The sequence below is a fragment of the Protopterus annectens genome, chromosome 10.part0 (assembly GCF_019279795.1).
Source record: "Protopterus annectens isolate FY-2018-M chromosome 10.part0, PAN1.0, whole genome shotgun sequence".
In the NCBI taxonomy this organism is placed as follows: domain Eukaryota; kingdom Metazoa; phylum Chordata; order Ceratodontiformes; family Protopteridae; genus Protopterus; species Protopterus annectens.
The window spans coordinates 625,981,307-625,994,940 of record NC_056744.1 but is presented as its reverse complement, the minus strand read 5'-3'; the positions used below and the strand labels follow the sequence as shown (position 1 = coordinate 625,994,940).

Genomic DNA, 13,634 nt, shown 5'->3' with positions numbered 1-13,634 from the left:
AATAATGCATACCTCACATTTTTCTTTTCTTATACTGAATATGTAGTAAACAAGACACAATATGGAATTAATTCAAATTCCATACATAAACATTAACAAACAGATCAAGAGCCTACAGTTTAATGTTTTGAGAAAGATGATTGTTAACATTTCCATTTTATGACAAAATCTGGATAAAGTTTAACATTTTTCATGTATCAGTTAGAAAATTTACTTTTTTTGGTAGTCACACCACAGTGGATTTCTGCATGGCTACCACACATTTGTGTGAGTTATGCTGCATTTATCATGGGTAGACTGATCATTTTATTTAATCAGTATGCATATTTCTGAATATAAATTTTCTTCCTTTTCATAAGAGTTATATGCATTGCATCGAAAAGAGACTTTCATAGAAGTAGGAAATATACTGCTACAATGATTTTTTTTCAGAATTGTCATACTGTTACAATGATTTTTGTTTTGGTAAAAGTGTGTGTGTGTGTGTGTGTGTGTGTGTGTGTGTGTGTGTGTGTGTGTGTGTGTGTGTGTGTGTGTGTGTGTGTGTGCGCGCATGCGCACACAAGCACACAGTGTGCTGTCTCAGTAGAAGCAAATAAAAAAGTGCAGTTGTGTAAGCTGAAATTACCATGACAGTATTTATTTATCATTTTGTTGACCGGGAATGTCCGACTAGGACAGAGCCTATGTTTAGCGGAGACCCAGGGAGAAATGCTCCAGATGCATGTCTTTGGATTGTGGGAGGAAACCGGAGTACCCACAGGAAACCCACACGAATGCAGGCAGAACATGCAAACTCCACACAGAAGGCACCCCAGCTGAGAATCGAACCAGAGAACCTCTTGCTGTGAGGCAACAAAGTTAATCGCTGCACTACTGAGCTGCCTAGTAGATGTTTGAATGATCACTGCTGCAGTATCCTTAGCTATATGATTTATATCCTGCCAAGGATATAATGGCTGGCCAGGTTCCAAAGCTTCAGGCCAGCTTCCAAAGCTTCAGGGCACCTTTCACATGCCTAAATTGTCAAGCAGCTTGAGTTGAGCTAGCTTAAAGACAGGTTTGGACACAAAGCCCTTGAGAGATTTCCTTCCAACCAGAAGAGGGAGGCTGAGCCCTGAAAGGACTATGCCAGGAACAACAAAACATAAATGTCCACACCCTGGCATACAAAACACACCAAAACAACAAGGGGGTGGAGGGAGGGAGCAGCTACTACAGCAGTGATCATTTGAACATCTACTGTTATGGTAAGTTTAACTTACAATACTGTACTATGTGCCTCATATTGATTATTGTTGCAGTTGCTTTAGGTATATGGGTATATTACCATAGCTACCTAAATCTGAGAACTGGAAGGAGAAGAGTCCAGGAACTCCTTGAGAATGGCCCTACCAAAGCTTGATCTTGACCTAGAGAAAGAATCAAGGTTACAGTACTTTATAAAGGGCTAATTCTAGAATATTTCTATAACTTTCTTTGTCTGTTAGTAACTTCTGCTTAAACTAATCTCCGAAACCCTCAGCTCTACTACTATAGCCCTATTATAGCCCCCTCCTTTCTCTCCCCCTCCCATTCCATTCTCAACACTATTTATCCCCCCCCTCCACTTTCTATCAATGTCTGTATATTATTCTTCTTTTGAACAACTTCTTCTTCTTTCAGCTTTTTCCCGGTTAGGGTTCACCACAGCGGATCACCTGTCAGCTCATGATTGGCATTGGAGTCTTAACAGTGTCGAATTGCCAGCCCAGCGCCCAAACTTCCACAGAAGGCACACACACGCATCTACTCATGACTAGGGCCAATTTAGAGTGTCCAATCCACCTACAACATGTCTTTGGGATGTGGAAGGAAAGCGGAGCACCGGAGGAAAGCCATGTGACCACAGGGAAGACATGCAGACTCCGCACAAAAGACACCCTAGTCGAGGACCAAACCTGAGAACTTTGTGCTGTGAGGCAGCAACGCTAACCACTTCACCACTGCGGCCAATGATTATCCTTTTGTTTTTACTCTTATATGTAGTAAATTTAGACCACTGCTATCAGTGCAACCCTTAATGTTCATAATTTTTATTTTGTTTTTCCCTTTATAATTAATTTCGTGTTTGCATTGTTATTTTTAATAGTTTTTGTCCTGTATGTTTATCTTTGCTTATGCTTGCTGGGGCTCTTTCCCCTTGGGTCCCCACTGAAAATGGGTTACTTAGTATCAATGCTATGCAAATAGTTAATAACCTTTTCTTTTTTACAATTTTTTACAATTATTTTGTATTGTGATTGTTATTTAATATTTGTATATTGTCACTTTATCTTTACTTATGTTTGCTGGGGCTTTTCCCCTTGGGTTTCCACTGAAAATGGGTTTGTTTGCAAACTCAGTTGAAGTAACCTGGTTAACAAATGTGAAATAAATACATTTCTAGAATCCAACCCTTTCTAACAAGCCATAGATGAAGCCAAGACCCTTGGTGAGTGGGCTTTGACCCTGGCTCAAATAGATTTATTATGGTGAGCATAATAAAAGGTAATAAACTTTGTCAACCATTTGAAAATACTGTATTCTGACAAAGGTTGTACCTTCTTATTATCTTTACAAGAAATTTAAAAAATTATCCTAAGATCTGAGAGGTTTAGTTCTGTCAAGATAGTACCCGAATTGCCTGTGGACGTCCAAGGTATGGAGTATCCTTTCACCTTAATTTTTAAATTCAGTAAAGAAAATAGGGAGATGGATAATTTGGTTTAAAGTGAACTTGGAAACCACTTTAGGTATAAAAGAATGATTAGCTCTCAAAGAAACCCTGTCTCTATGAAAAATAAGGTAGGGTTGACTCACGAGCAGAGCTAACAACTCAGATACCTTTTTTACAGAGGTCAGAGCAATCAGTAAAACTGTTTTCCATGTTTAGAAGCTCAAGTTAGTCATATTAGCTGGTTCAGATGAAGCAAGTGTTACCCTCTCTAACACAAACTTAATAGCCCAAGATGGGGCCACTAGTTTATTTTCTGCTCTGTTATGCAAAGGCCCTCAAGAACATTTTGGCATGAGGCTGCCTTAAAAGAGAAGGATTTATGGACAGATATGCTCAAATGGCCAATAAATGAACCATGATACAGCAATAAGAAAGTGCATAGGATAGTAACTCACACAAATATTGTAAGACCTGAGAACAACTAGCCCTGAATGGGTGTTAGTTATGTTGTTGGCACTGACTAGAAAACCTTTTCCATTTGCTAATATATGATTTTCTAGTAGCAGGCTTTCCTGCCTCCATTAATACCTGCTGCATGTCCTTACTAAACAGGTGCCTAAAAAGAATTAAAATCTTATCATCCAGGCAGACAGTTGGAAATGATTGATGTCAGAGTATATCAAACACCCCTGTTTTTCTGTGAGTAGATCCAGCTATAGTTGTCCCTGGCCATTTGAAGGAAGAACCACAGTTGCCTAGGCTAGAAGGGAGTCACCACAACGATCTTGGGGGATTCCTTTTGAATCTTCAGAAGCACCCTGGATATTAGTGAAAAGAGTGGAAAAGCATACAAGAACATTCCTGTCCAAAGAAAAGAAAAGGCATCTGTCTTCCAGGCCTTCTTGTTTTGCCAGCTGATTGCTCAAAGTGGAGGCAGAAAGGTCTACTTTTGGAATTTCCCACAGATGGATCAAATGTTGGAAGACCCCCTGATCTAGTTTCCATTCATGAGGCTCTGCCCTGGTCCTGCTTAGCTTCTCTGCCACACAAGCTTGCTTTGATGGAATGTTGGATGCCTGTAGAATGAGATTGTGCTTTGAAGCTATATTCCAAGCTAACATGGCTAGTATGCACAGAGGGTAGGGTCCTCCTTGCTTGTTGATGTACAAAATTACTCTAGTAAACCACTTTGAAGAGGTCTTGGGCCTAATGATGGTTCAGAGAGTTGAGTGCCTTGATCAGGGCAAGTGTCTCTCAGATATTTATGTGCTTGTGTCTGTCCTTGGGGTCCCACACCCCTGCACTTTTATCCCTTTTGAAACTGCTCAGAAAGCAAAGTCTGAAGCATCTGTGGTGACTGACTACTTTGGGACAGGGAGGGAGATGGAGAGACTTAAATTTAAGGATACCTGTTATTTCCACCAAAAGATTTATCTTCTGACAATCTCTAGCACTTTGATTTGAAAAGATAAAGGGTGTTGATGCTGGGACCAAAGAGATATCACATACCACTCTGTTTTTCTCATGTGTAAACTTGCTAGGGTTATTAGGAGAATCATAGATTCCTAGACCTGAAACCTTGAAATATTCCCTTGCAGAGACCAAAGTCTGAGTGGAAAACGTTAGAAACAGATTGATCTTAATAAGGATCTATTTTTCCTGTGGAAGAAAAGATTTTTGAACTGAGGTGTCTAGTTGATGTCCCAGGATGCAATCCTGCATGAGGATGTTAAGAAAGACTTTTGACTATTCTGTTGGACTCCCAGCTTGTGTATGGGATCTCTCACCTATGAGATTCTCAACACTTTGAAAAAGACTTTGCAAAGATAAGCAAGTCATCTAAATATGGAAAATGTGGATACCCTGTAGCCTGCAATGAGTTATAACTGGAGCCAGACACTTTGAGAACACTCTTGGTGCATTGCATAGTCCAAATGGTAAGGCAAAGAACTGATAATGTGATCCAGGTACACAAAACCTTAAGAAATGTCTAAAGTCTGGATGAATTGCAATGTGATGATAAGCATCTTATAAGTCCAGTGTTACCAGGAAACATGAAAGAGGAAGAAAAGGTAATAGGTTCTGAAGTGACATAATTTTGAATTAGGGCACTATCACAAACAGGTTTAGGAAGGAAAGATCCAGAACTGGTCTGCAAGCATTTTCTTTCTTTGCCACTGTGGACATCCTTGAATAAAACCCCTTCCCCACTTGAGAAAGAGTAACTTGTTCTATCAGTCTATGGGACAGCATATGATCGAAACAAATTAGTCTGATCTGGAGGATGAAGAAAGACCTCCTGGAAACGAGAAGTCTGTTCCCACTGTCATCTGTAAACTTGATGAATGATATTCAGAACCCATTTGTCTGAAGCATTCTGTTGACAATAGGAAAAATGGAGAATAAGACTTTCTGGAAGAAAATAGAGGGCGGGGTGGGAGTAAGTCACCAGTTCTCCTGAATACTAATTCAGACATACTGGACTGCTCTTGGTTTTGGGAGGTTAGAGACTTCTTTTTTTCGAACTTCATTGCCTTTCCTTCTTAAATGTCTGTTTACCTGAATTCTGTTGAGACTTTTCATTCTGTTTTCTTCCAAAAAATAGAAGAGACAGAAAATCCTTTGGACAGTATATATAAAAGGAGAGCTGAAAAATCCTAGAGACTCTCTGGATCAAGCTTTCCCCATTCATCACACTTTTTGAGCACTTCTGCAGCAGAGGGCCAAACACTAAATCTCTATCCAAGGGAGAATTTAAAATCTCATGTTAAGCATCATCTAGATGTTTCTGAAAATGCAGCCATGCAAACATCCTTAAAACAGTACCAGTGGCCATATTCCTGGAAGAAGTGCTAACAGAGTCATACGTACATACACTGGAAACAATAAGTAGTGATCTATGTAAAAAAATAAATAAATGAATAATAAAGTAATAAATTAGCATTTTCCTCACAAGAATAAACTGCAGATAAAACTAAGGTTGTCACCTATCCATTTTTTTCTGGACTATCTGGAAATCAAACTGATTGTCCAGTATTCCAGAAAACAGTGTACAAACTCTGGTCTGTTTAAAAAAAGAAACAGACCATTGGAGTTTGTTAAATATGCATATTTACTATGCTTTTTTTTTTAAAAGAAAAACATAGTAAATTGGCAGAAAAAAGCATCTTGAATGCGGAAAAGAAGGCATTCCCCCCTCATCTGATGTGATGATGGTGTCATAAAATGGGTGGGAAGTGGGTGGGGAGAGGGGAAGAGCTGAGCAGGGTTGTGGGAGGTGCTAGGGGGTGTGGCCTTGGTCCAGTTTTTGCCAGAACGAAAGGTGGCAACCCTAGATAAAACATTCCTCATATTTGCACAATTTTTCAGAGCAAACTTTTAACGTATGAACCTGACAATTAAAAATTCTGAAAAGCAAAGTTGCAGAAATAAACACTTTTTCCCATACCTATCAATAACGTTTCCATTCTTATCAGAGAGCATAGAATCCGAATAAATTAAGTAGGCTCAATTAAAAGCTATAGCTGCGGGGTTATGTTTGGGGATAGGAATAGTGTATAAACATTTAAAAGACTGAGGAATTTTATACATTGCATATGCTTTTTTAGGGGCAGCTGGCTGACTAACAGATAAATTGCAGTCAGTAACACACATATCTTCTAAAGTTGACAAAACAAGAGGAATGGGTATAGGTTCTGAAAAATCCTTCTGCAACAAATAATATTTAAGGGGCTGAGAAAACTCAGTGTTCTCCTACTGAAAACACTGGCACATTCTAGCAATAGTGCTAAGAAACAGGATGAACTGTGACAAAGACCAAACAATTCCAGTACTGGAAAATAATGTGGAAATGTAGAAATAATTCAAACTCAGATCTCCCTCAACAGAAATAATAATGTGGAAATGTAGAAATAATTCAAACTTGGATCTACTCCAACAGAAATTTTATAAATTTCTGTTGGAGGAGATCCGAGTTTGAATTATTTCTACATTTCCACATTATTTTCCAGTACTGGAATTGTTTGGTCTTTGTTACAGTTCATACTGTTTCCTAGCATGAGTGGTTTTGTCAGGACTGATATTTTTGCCTTTTCTTTTGCACATTCTAGCAATAGTCTATGGAAACAAAAAAACTCTCATAGGGAGAATCAAAAATTGAACTCTCCTCTGAGTTTGAATCAGAAATCTGAGCAAAAATCCCTGAATCCATCCCTGCACCTTCATGTTCATATGAAAAATCTTCAATCTCTTCAGGAAAAGAGGAATCCTCCTTTCCACTACTTGAAAGTACTTTACAAGAAGGATCAGTAACCTGAATTAAAACCTGAGCCACACCCGGTAAACTAATCCTGTCTAAAAAAAAAATTGAAGAGGAGTAGATACAAGCTTGATTTTCTGTTTCTTTTTGACAGAAAAAAAGGGGCCATCTGGGTTACTAATGGCAGCAGTTGCTTCTCCAAGGATCAGCACATCATTGTGACACAACAGGGAAACATTGCCTTTCCTCCCTCCCAGGACTGACAAGACTGACAAGAATGGCTCTCCCTTGCTCACTGAGGGGCTCTAACAATCACAGTGGATGTGGCTAACCTTCAGTCATTAGTGGCTATAGGTGGTACACCATAGGGTTCTGAGGTAAAAGATCAGTGGTCTCAAGTAAAACATATAGCAACATCAAAGTCACCCACCTGTGGCTAAAGGAAATCGCTATCCTGCTGTGGTGGCAAAGGCTGTTTGCTTAACTTTTTTTTGTGGCAGAAAGAAAGACCAACTCTGGGACCGGTATTCTGTTCCATAGTCAAGCCGAAAATGATACCTCTTTTCTAGGGAGGACAAGCAGCAAATGCCAGTAAAACTACCAGTCCACAAGTTATTTACTTATTTATTGACAGAAAAAGCACAGTAAAAAACATTTTCAAACACTATGCCAGCTCCACCAAGGAAACATAAACACATTTTCTCCACAGAAAATATTTTTTGCAGTTAGCTAACACCAATTTTAAACTGACAGAAAAAATGAGTACTCCATTTAAAAGTACATTACAGTCTCGAGACAGGCCCTTAAAGCAGAACACTCCTAGATTTAAAAATGATTTCCCGAAGAGGAAAGTAATAAAACTTCAATACATTTAAGAAAATGAAAGTTTTTTTCCCCTAAGGGAACTTATCTGCTGAGCAAAGGAACCACAAGCCAACCATCTATCTTCAAAAGCCTCAAAGGAGCATGTTCTTCAGTGGCAGTAAAGCTCTGAACGGCTTCGCACCCAAACTTGTCTTTGAGTCAGTCATCTTGAGCTACTTGACAGTTTGGATGTGTGAAAGGTGTGCTGAAGCTTTGGAAGCTGTCCGGCAGTTATATTATTGGCAGGATATAACCCATATAGCTAAGGCTACTGCAACAGTGACCAATATGATTAACATTTTAAGTCTAGAAGCTCCTCTCAGTTGCTCCTCACAGTGGTGAGAACTAGAAGATCATCACCAATTCATTCAACATTCAGCACTTACAAATAGTTGTTTTAGCATTACTGTTATGTATTCGTCGGAGACTTATCACCCTCCTTCATGCATGAACTTTCATTTTGCCTGCTTGTGTCTTTGCTTTTTCTGAGTGCCATACTTCTTTATGTTTCTTTCAAATGATATACTTCCCTGCCTTCTTTTTTCTGTGGTCTGCTGTACTTCTAAACACTGTTAGCAAGATTCAGATACATGGTACTGGAAAGGGCCAGTACACAGAGAAATTCTGGAAAAAGCCCAGCTACTGATCCTGAAATAATGGTGCAAGAGCATTGAAGAAGTCATATGGCACTCTGCACCAATAGGACTGCTGGTGTTGAGTACATTTTGAAATGAGTTACTTGACATGGATAAAAGTGCTGACATAATTCAGAGATTACTAGGTTATGTACCAATGCTGTCTACATCAATAATATTATATTATAGTTTCATTGTTGCACTAGGAGAAGATGGGAGTCCTACTATTTCACAGAACAGCCTCTAGTACCAAACAATCCTTCCAATGCATGGGTGCACAAAAAAATTAGAGTGACCAGGTACTTTGGCATAGATTTATGAGGGCCTGACCATACTCCAGGAAATCTAACTTCAGCTAGCTACTGTAGCACCTGCTGGAACTGGCAAAGGAAGAGGAATCATTAGGCAGAGCCTGGTCAACTCTTCTGATGAGGAGGGTGCTGGGGCATGCAGGGGCAGACAGACAGAACATGTACAGTAGAAGGAAAAGAGTGGCTTCCCTTGTAATGCCATTATTGGAGGGAAAAGAGCGTGCAGGATGCTGTTGTGATCAGTTTGCTCCTTATCTCCTCTCAGTCTATGCCAACCTGATACTCACTTAACTTGATCAGGGCAGACATGGAAAGCAGATTTCAGACAGATGACATTGATCATGGTTAAATGATGGTCAGTAGAATGGAGTGAAAAAAATTAGAATGACATTCCATCCTGTCTCATGTATAAAGTAACACTGTTTTAAACTCAGTATGTTAATAAATATATATCTATATTCATATATATGTGTGTGTAGTGTGTATGTATATATATATATATATATATATATATATATATATATATATATATATATATATATATATATATATATATGTGTGTGTGTGTGTGTGTGTGTGTGTGTGTGTGTGTGTGTGTGTGTGTGTGTGCGTGTATTGGTTGCAACACACACACACACACACACACACACACACACATGCATAGACACCTCACTTACGCTTCTCTCCTGTTCTCTTGTATAAAGCTGGAGCTACTGTGTGGTACAGAGGAACCATTACTGCCCCCACAGGTACTGCTGGGCTGAAATGAAGGCAATAAGAGTGAGTGTGGGCCCATAATGTTGCGGTGCTCTACACTCCTGTGATATCTATCACCGAATGTGTAGCCCAGATAAGAAGCAATGCAATCAATAATGAGCAAACCAGTTCAGTAACCTTTTGTACAGCATTGCTTACTCCTGTGCACACTGCTATTTACAGTGGGTTATACTGCATACTACTATCCCTTGTTTGGAACATGGTGCAGGGTCTACAGTGCTTCCCTACTGTGAACTCACAGTACCCACAAAGGATATCCTCTGCAAAATTCACATAAATGGGTGCAAATTTTTGTCCTGCCATATACCCATCGCATATATTTATAGTGTTTTTTTAAGTGTATTTCTTTAGTTAACAAAGGGAAATCCATTAGGCAAAATGCCACTTTCAAGGTGACAAGACAACTTGGGAGCAGCATCTGTTGCAATGATTTGCTCAGTCTGAACACAGAGTGTAAGTGATAGCCAAATTAATCAAATTTAATTTTATAGGCTGTGTTTGGAGAGAACTTCATAACTTTAACCTGATGGCGACACAGCTAAATAACTGCATTACTCCCCAATATAATTAGTATAATCTGAGAACATAGCACATAGCTTGTTTTGAAGTGTACTTGTAATGAAGCAAACATGGCTTCCCAGATATTGGTGCTTGCATTGCTATGTGCCAGCTTGCTCTTGACCGAAAAAACTCCATTCCTGTATGGATCAGCAAAATCAGTTAAAGAATGATATATAATAAAGTCTCCTATGAGAGTGGGTGAGGTATCAGAAGAAGGAGAGCACCATTTTCTAGAATAATCAGGTAGATTGAGTGCCAGGATATGTAACATTCTTCATGCTTTTGGTACACCTTGAATGTGCATTCACTGGGGTAGTTAGGTCATGTGAAATTTTAGGATAAGACTGCTGATGAAACATTATGGGATTTTGATAAATATTTCTATCTAATTCTATATGACAAACAGATGAATAACTAGTTTGGGACTTTTATAAATTACTCCTCATAGGACATGAAAATAAAGGCCCAGGTTATATATTTTGGTAATGGGGTTACACTGATGCAGCGGTGTTTAATTCCATGTCCTCAAAGTTATAGACCCATAACCTGTTTTTCTCAGTTTAGAACATGGGTTCAGGGTGTAGATAATTTACTGCAACTGGTGTTTCAGAGTGGGCATTTAGAAGCCACGGATGAGCACCATAGAGATGAAACTCATTACAGCCGAGTGACGTCTCCAGGCGTTTCTGCAGTTACCTCCTACTGCGCCTCTAGACGTCAAATATTGCCTGTTCATATTTTCATTAATAATTGCAAAACCATGTTACATACAAGGTATCAGAATTTTATCTTCAAGCATACATGATGGTAAACACAAATGTACTGATATATGACCTCTGTCAATGGGTATTTGTTAAAAATGTAAGGTGATAACTTCATTTTTTAAATGCTGAAGCCACGCCCACTGGGAGTTAAAGGTACACACACAAAAGAGCTCTACTGGAGGGGTAGGAATCTGAATAGCTAGGTGGCTCATTAATGTTTGCTTGTTTTAATTCTGATGTGAGAATGATTAGTATAGTTTAATTAAAAAAATGAATATGGATGAGTTTTTTTTTTTTAATTTTAGGATAGCTATCAGACTCATCATCATCTGCAAACTCCCTTCTTGTCATTTTGTACATGTGGTCAGGATATGCAGCAACTGTCATCACTTCTCTTGATTCAGTGCTACTCTCCTACCTTCTTTGACAGTCAAACATCACTGTCACAGGTCTTATATCATGCAGTGCATCTATGCATTGTCTGTACATCCTTGCTTCCTTTTGCCTTCTTCTTGTCTCTCTCAATTTCCTTTACCAAATCATCTTCTGCTTTTCTGCATATGTGAATGGACCACCATAATCTGTTCAACCTGATATTCTCTACAGCTGGAGTTGCTTTGGCTTCTTCTCTGATGTCATCAGTTCTTCATCTGCCTCACTGCGTACATCCTACTACCCAGCACAGCACTTCATCTCCAACACCTCTAGGTTCTTCAATTGTTCTGTCTTTTTTGCCCAGATTTCTGTGCTATACAGAATTACTGGTCATACCAATGTTTTTTTCAATTTCTTTGGCATTTTTTGGCATACACCATCCCTGACACTCTGTGCCAGTTGGCTGCAGCCCCTCTGATTCTAGCTTTGACCTCCTCATTCAAGCTTCCCTTCTCCTCAACCACCCCTCCCAGATATTTGAAGCTGTTAACCTATTCCACTAATTTCACTTATATCTCAGTTTTCATCCTCTTCTGATTTCCTTTATTTGCTGTCATGACTGCTGTCTTGTCTGCACTCAGTTTCATTCTATATAGTCCATCCCCCTATCATTTGCTGAAGTGCCTGATCAGTGTCTGTTTGTACAGCCTCATCATTTGCATACAGTAGCTTAGATGATGTGTTTGCAGATGAAGTCCATCACCAGTATGAGCAGTAATCCTGATGCACACCCACTCCCCTTGAGAACCCATCTTTGAGTCTTAACACTGTTGGTACTTAAGCTATTTGGTCATAACCTGCACTAATTCAACCAATGTTTCTGGGACTACTAACAGAAACCACAAATATAAAAACAATAACCTAAGGAATAAAACAGTACTTCACGAGAAGGATAACAGCCATTAAAACATTTAATTGAGTGTTTTTGCCTATACAAAACACACAGACTTCATTAGAATAAATATACCCCGACCCAATACTACATAAATATTTGAGTTCATAACATGTGATCAATGACATTATAATGAGTGAATACCTAGAAAAACAAATAAATTAAATACATTATTTTCTCAAGTATAAAAACTTCACAATAAAAACACACACACACACACACGTGCAAAAAAAACCCCATCAAATGTACTATTGTAAACAACTTATTGTAACCTAGCTACCTTTGATTTTATTAAACTATTAATTGAAACTGTTTCATTAATAGCTGTTGGTATTGTAGTATAGAAATAAATCTGCAAAACAATTTCCTTGATTCCACATAAGATTTCCAATACAGGTATTTTTTTCCAAAATACAAAATAAAAGCTTTGTAAAGGGTGCACAAATAACTGAATGTTTATACAAGGCATTGTTACTATCCGGATTCCTTAGACAGTGTAAGTAAGCAGGGTAATAAGAATATGTTGGTAAATACGTTGCATAAGGGGGACTTCTATTTTATTGAAAAGGCCTGGCATGAAACACAAACAACTGCAGATACCACCTTATTTAAACTACTTACCCTCCCTCATGAATGCTTAATGCCATTATTATTTCTAAATTGTAAAATCTCACTTGCAATCAAGGTAATTATTTGGCACATTTATTTTGATGCTACAATACCACCAGGTGTTAACACAGCAGTTTCAGTTAATAGTCTATTAAAATCAAGGACAGCTAGGTTATAATGAATTGTTTGCAATTGTACAGTTGTTGATTTTTTGTTTATGTTTTGTTGCAAAGTTTTTATATTTGATTTTCTAAGCCTTCATTGGTTGTAAATCACTGATCACATGTTATGAATTTATTTATGTAGTAATGGGTTGGGGTATACTTATTCTGATGAAGTCTATGTGTATGGTATAGATGAAAGCAGTCAATGAAATGTTTTAATAGCTATTATCCCTACCATGGAGTAACAGTTTTCTCTTGGAATGTTTCTTGGACTGAGAACCATTGCAGTACTGTCAAAATCAGCCTTTTTTCATTTAAGCCATATAGACTGTAAAATAAAATGAATGTTCTAGAATGTATTCAGTTTGATTCCATCAACGTGCGAAAGTACTTAGAATAGAGATTTGGGTGATACTGAATGTAATATGGATCAAGATGAATTATATGGCCATAAGAGTCACATTATATGATATTTGGTGTGGGGAAAGTACAGTAATGGATGTTTAATATGGAGGTATTGGTTTGGAGAAGATTTATTTCTGGCACACTGCATTATAAGTGAGAATAACCAACACATTTTGACTAGGGTTGAAGATGGTAGGGAGTGGCTTTCTTCCTAAGCAGATATTTTTGGTATAGCACCATGAGCAGGAATCTCATTTTTAT

At 38.3% G+C, this 13,634-nt stretch overlaps 1 protein-coding gene across 2 annotated transcripts in view; it reads right to left on the bottom strand.

Moving 5' to 3' along the window:
* The window catches only part of SLC1A7 (solute carrier family 1 member 7), a 941,247-nt gene that overhangs the window by 207,895 nt on the left and 719,718 nt on the right, over positions 1-13,634 (bottom strand). The gene's annotated exons all lie outside the window — the stretch shown is intronic.